Genomic DNA, 6,113 nt, shown 5'->3' on the forward strand with positions numbered 1-6,113 from the left:
TGAGGTACCAATTGTTATCTTTCGTCATGACCTTGTAGCTGGGAACCTATTGGGTGAGAACTTCTAATCTATCCCTAGGTTCGCTTGAGGTTTATGCATGGTGCCTTTCATTGCCCCAATGTAGGGCTCTGAGGTATTCATTGTTGTTTTGTTTTCACAACCTTGTAGCAAGGAAGAATGAAAGAGACGGTTGACTCTCGCAAAAAGAATTCACTACAAAAAAACATGATTTAGCGACCGACATATTCGGTCACTAAATCCCTAAATTCGGTTGCTAAAACTCTTAGCCACCGAAATAGCGACCGAATCATGTACATTGCAAAAGCCCAAGTCGCTAAACCCTCAGTGACCGAATTTCTATTTGGTTACTATTTTGCCACCGAACTACTGAATCGCAAGCAAACAAAATTCAGTCGCTAGATATTTGGTTGCTATTTTACTTGAGACCAAACCAGCAACCAAAGTCTGGGGTAGCTAATTTGGTCGCTAACAAGTAATTAAATTTTAAATATAAAATAAATTAAAATAAGATGCGGTTACTAATTCGGTCGCTAATAAAAAATTAAATTTTAATTATAAAATAAATTAAAATAAGATGCGGTTACTAATTCGATCACTAATAAAAATTAAATTTTAAATATAAAATAAATTAAAATTTAGGTCGGACGCTAATTCGGTGGCTACTAAATAATAAAGTTTTAAAAATAATAATATTTTTGGTTACTAATTCGGTCGCTAATTTTACATTTTAAAATGTATTTTAAATATTTTTTGTCTAGTTTCATAATTAATTTTTAAATTTAAAATGAATTAAAAAAACAACTAGATTATTCAAATTAGTGTACTGAGAACAATTTATTTGTAGGTCCTCAAATTTTATAATTAGTGTACTAAGAAGTGTAAATATCAATCAATCTCTTACTACATAATTATATCTTTCATTCATTTTATCTCATTCATCTTATTTCACATTTCCTTTTCTTTTTCTTTTCTTATTCAAAATTGTTGCATAATTATATATGTGATATTTTTAAAATTATTAAATATTAATTTGTTAACAAGAAATTGACAAGAAATTGTTTGAGGAAAAGCCAAAATTCCAACTTGGAATCTGTGGAGAAGAACATCCAGGTCAAATCCAGAAATATTGTGTCCAACAAGAACATCACTATCCAACTTGTGCAATTCTAACATGAAGCGGTTCAACAGAGCTCTTTCACTGAAAACAAACTCAAAAGATCTATGTCAAGCCTAGAAGCAATCACAATTTCCGAGAAAAGTTTCACAATTTTTAGATAACATATTCAAACTCAAAGAATAACATATGGTCATGCAAATAAGCACAAGCCATCTTTTAGTGTCTCTACCTGCTTTCAGCACACAGAATATTTGAACCCGCTTGTAAGTTTCTGTCTGTAACCTCCTTGCTGAACCCCATCGGAAATATAATCCCATCAAGTTTACGAACAATAGTAAAACGGGTCAGCCTTTCAGGTCTCCTCCACACTCTAAAGCCATCATAGGAGTGTCAATCTAAAAATTCAAACAGTAAAAGGTTACTGCTTATCATAATTTCACCGCAACCCCATCTAACATGGTGAATTATCTAGCAAACATCTTCAACTTTGATAGTAAATATTTATTACAGTCAATGGGGGCATGCTGATGGGAACTGATAATAATTGCTTTAGAAATCAATTATGTATTAGAAACTTCAATATGACAATTATGTGTAGAAAACAACTGCTAGTAGTTAATTTTGTATTAGAAACTGTAGGATGACAGTTTTTATGTGTAGAAAATAACTGTCGGTGGTTAGGCCATAGGATTTATTTATTTTTATCAAGCAGCAAGATTATATATCTGAAAGTAGGTTGTGCAATCATGAGTGTAAAGTTGTTTTGAGTTTGTGGACAGAGAATACTCGGTAGGAGATTTCTGTCTCTGGGTCTGAGACAGCAAGTGTCAACTATTTGTATATTATAGGAGACTTTTGTCTCTGGAACAGCAAGTATATGTTGTATTGTGGGTGATTCAGTGTTCTCTGTATATTTTATTTTATCACTTCATCAAATTAGTGTTCTATCACATACATGCATATATATTCACACACAATCTAAACAAGTGTTAACAGTTCAAGCATCAATTCATTTTAAGATTTAAAGAAAACAAAAAATTCAGTTTAATGCCCACTGTATCAGCTTTAGATGATTTGCCCAAAAGCATATCCAAGACCAATTGTCTGATTATTCAGTTTACAAGTTCCAAAAAGTTGTCAAAGGTTCAAATCTTAAAATGCATGATACTAAGCATGCTATCTTGAAACTTCAAGATTTGTATCATTATAGGTTCATGTTAGTAACAAGAGAACACAAGAATTTAAGACCCACATGAATCAATATTCAATAAGCACAGAAATTGAGGAAATAATATTATGTTCTTTCAGAAAGTGAATTCATTGGTGAAATCTGTTAATAAGCACTAATTTGGTAAGTCATTCACCAAGAATCCATCATTACCATTCAAAATATATTAAATCAAACACAATCTTGAATTTATGCATGTAGGTCTCACTAGTCATATCATGTGTATACAAATATCTAACACAGAAATGGCAAATCATTGAAGACTGTGTCAGCTATATTCAAACTTCTCCAGCATATTGACAGTAAACCAAATAACATAGATATTCTTATTTTCACTGATACACACACACAGACATACATTATTTGTTTAGGAGAGTCAACAGTCACTTCAAATTTGCACCAGCTAACCTGTAAGCACAAACAAGGTGCTAGGATTAAAACAAGGTGGACGGAAAAAGGACAAGTCATATACATTATTTCTACTTGGCATGCAAATTAAAAATCTCACCCTTCAAGAAGCTGAGCTTGGAGAAAAGTTTGAAACCTGTAGCCATGAAGGACCCTTTATCTTTCTTTTAATCAAAAAAAGCTCAAGCGCACTGCAAATTATAAGTTAGTTAAACCGTTTTTCTAACAAAAAATAAATGTTCAATTTATGGACACTCTTGACGCAAGTGGGGGATATAAACAAAATCCTTAGCATGATACTAGAAAAATAATAGGAAAATCAACTATTTAAAATACGCACTTTATATATAAAAGTTCATGTTTCTGTTGGCAAAAAAAAAATTTAGTCTCTACAATTAAGTCAGCTCCTCAGTCCTTGTGCCAAAAAGAATTAAATCAGTGTAATTTTCTGTTTCAGAGATCCAGCAGATATTTGAAAATTGAAATGCATAGCTATTGGGAAATTAATTTATCTTCACAAAAAGAAATCTCCAAGGTTCTGCCCTACCCCAAGTATTATTCACCGATGTTCCCGAGTTTAAGGCCCATTCAATTTCCTCTGCAAGAATGAGCAAGAAATCAGAATAAAAAGAACATCAATAAATCTACATGGCACCAAAGCATCAATAACTCATTTATGCACTCCAAGACATCAGAAATTATCTAATCAGCAAACCTTGACCGGAGCCATGCTAAAGTTAGAAACTTCCAAATTAACCAGATGTTGTGCTATCTCATTCTTAACATCTGATACTGCATCCTACAATTTTAACAAAAATGGAACAAGACAATGAATAAACTCCCGGCTAAGAGAAAAATAGGGTCTAAATAAAAAACAAAAGCAAAAATGATATACATTTATGCCAGAGGCAGAGATCGAAGTACAAACTTACTTGCAGCTTTTTAAAGAAATCTGCAAATATCATACAGGATTTCCTATATGATTAAACTTTTTTAGTTAGGGATAATAAGAGGAATAGTTATTCCATCAACAATGAGCAAATATCATACAGTAAAAATACTATAGAGGAATTAATATTTAGACACTTAGAACCAAAATCCCTAAAAAAAATAGAAAAAATAGAAGAATAAAAAGTCAAATAAAAAGCTGGTCAAAATCTGGCAAAAATAAATTAGTTAGCAGGAAATTGATTCACAATATGTAAATAAATAATGTTTAATACGGTAGTAAGGGTGGGGATAAAGAAAAATGTAAGGTTGATTCTTGTTTTTTTTTTTTTGTCACAAATTGGATAATAAGGAATCATTTTTTATTTTATTATTGGGATAAAGAAAAATGGTCACACATCATTTCAAGTCATGACTACTTGTTTTCGTAAATTTAATCGCAACACAAACTTTGATGAAATAGATTTAATATGTTCTAACTATTAGCTTTTATATCTGTTGCCAGCTAACTAATTATTAGGTCCTTAATTTTATAGAGTAATTTTACAAAATATATTCTGTATATATTCAAAAGAAAGTGACATAAAAATATATATCAGTAGAATTTAGTTAGCATCATAAAAGTGAAGTAAATAAATATTGATGCATGATATAGTTTACTTTGGCTACCAAATCTAAATAACTTCAACACAAGACTAAAAATAATTTTAAAATAAATATTTTTTTAAGAAATTGATGGAATTTATTTCTTAAAATAAGTAAATTTTTTAAAACAAAAATAATTTATAAAAATACATTATAAAAATAAAAAATATACTTATTATATTAAAATAAATATATATTTCGATAAATAAATTTTAAAAAAACTTCCGCTAAAGACTCCAAAGAAAATTTATGAAGATTTTGCATTTGAAATCCCCTTTATTTGTTGAGTTGCTGGGCTATAAACTCCCACAATAATTCCCCCAACTGCTGTGGTCCAACTATGTGGCTGGTGGGATTACCATAAGAATACAATAATGAAAAAGCTGGTGAGACTTTTAGAGGCTCTCTCTGTGGAAAACGAGAGAGGGAAGCACTGAAAATAACTAGGAGAAGACCAAAAGAAAAAGCATGGGAAGAAAGGGGACATGGGCCTCCACAAGGGATTATCAAATTAAAGTTGGAGTCACATATGATATGCAAATAGGAAAAGGTGTGCAACTACCGCTAACAACAATGGAGATATTAACCATCAAACGCGTGGGATTATTTAGCTTAATTAATATTTGAGTTTTTCGAGTTCAACTCTTAGATATATAACTATTAAAAATTAATAAGAAAATTTTTATTGTTTATAATAATTTTATTTAAATCAAAACAGATTTTCTTCCTTAATAAAAAAGTTTTACTTTAATTGGGTTCTTGTAATATCTCTGTTTAGATTAAAAAAAATCTACGCAGTAAGAGTATTAATTTTACTAAATAAAGCACATCATGCTCATTAGAAAAAACAAGGGGGCTATATTTCTTTGACATTACTAAATACCCATTTGAAAAAAGAAAAAAAAAAGTTAGCAAAGTGCATGTGAATAAAAAGATTGGGAGAAAATAAGGAGTGAGCTTACCAAATGATTTGCGCCTGTTAGCAGAAACGTTCTTGCAAAAGAAAGAATGGGAAAAATTAGGAATTGAAAAAGAAAGTGATAATATGTATAAAATATAAAAGAAAATACATTACCTCTGGTTGGGTGGAGCATAGCGCTTCAGCACTGGGGCCGATTCCGTTGTCGACGGAGGAACCTGAAGATTCTCTAGCATCTTTCTCTAACTACTTGTTCTTCGAACCCGTGCAGAACAAATCTCAATCAAAACCCTAACAAACACAACACCACAAATTCAAAAACAAAACTAAAAACCAATCTCAACTTCCTCAAAACAATAACAACAACAACCGTAATATCAACCGTGAAACCACAAACACATTTACAAAAAATCAAATTTAGAATAAAAAATCACAGAACATGCGAAAAAATGGCAAAGTACCTGGCGAGCGACGACAGCAAAAGCGTTGATAGGAATTAGGGGTTGGAGCGATGGAGTGAAAGGTTATGATTTGAGAAATTAGGGCTCAAAGGATTTGGACTGTGTGTTTGGTCCGGTTATTGGGGAATATAAACTGTCGTCAAAATGGATTTGAAAGACGATTTTATTGCTTTAACTGTGTGTGTACGGAGATATGAACTAGGTAAAAAAGTTATAATTTTAAAAAAATGATATATATATATATATATATATAATTTATTTGTTCTTATCGAATTTTATTATATTAGCTTCTTTGAATAGATATATACAAATTTAATTAAATAATATTTGATTAATTATCTTATGATCGTGTCTTATTAATTAAAT

The 6,113-nt window shown here is 30.8% G+C and overlaps 1 long non-coding RNA gene across 7 annotated transcripts; it reads right to left on the reverse strand.

Annotated features, from left to right (window-relative positions):
• Positions 1-1,027: 1,027 nt before the first annotated feature.
• On the reverse strand, positions 1,028-5,906 carry LOC100500407 (uncharacterized). 7 transcript variants are annotated; one of them, XR_005887748.1, is made up of 9 exons: positions 5,748-5,906; positions 5,443-5,577; positions 5,330-5,343; positions 3,707-3,749; positions 3,490-3,573; positions 3,322-3,372; positions 2,875-2,965; positions 2,725-2,774; positions 1,028-1,533 (listed from the first exon to the last, which is right to left on the reverse strand). It is a non-coding gene; the product is annotated as an uncharacterized lncRNA (long non-coding RNA). The 7 variants fall into 7 exon arrangements; XR_005887749.1 differs by having other exon boundaries at positions 3,670-3,749; XR_001384002.2 differs by having other exon boundaries at positions 5,330-5,360.
• Positions 5,907-6,113: the final 207 nt, after the last annotated feature.

This window comes from Glycine max, chromosome 13 (assembly GCF_000004515.6).
Source record: "Glycine max cultivar Williams 82 chromosome 13, Glycine_max_v4.0, whole genome shotgun sequence".
In the NCBI taxonomy this organism is placed as follows: domain Eukaryota; kingdom Viridiplantae; phylum Streptophyta; class Magnoliopsida; order Fabales; family Fabaceae; genus Glycine; species Glycine max.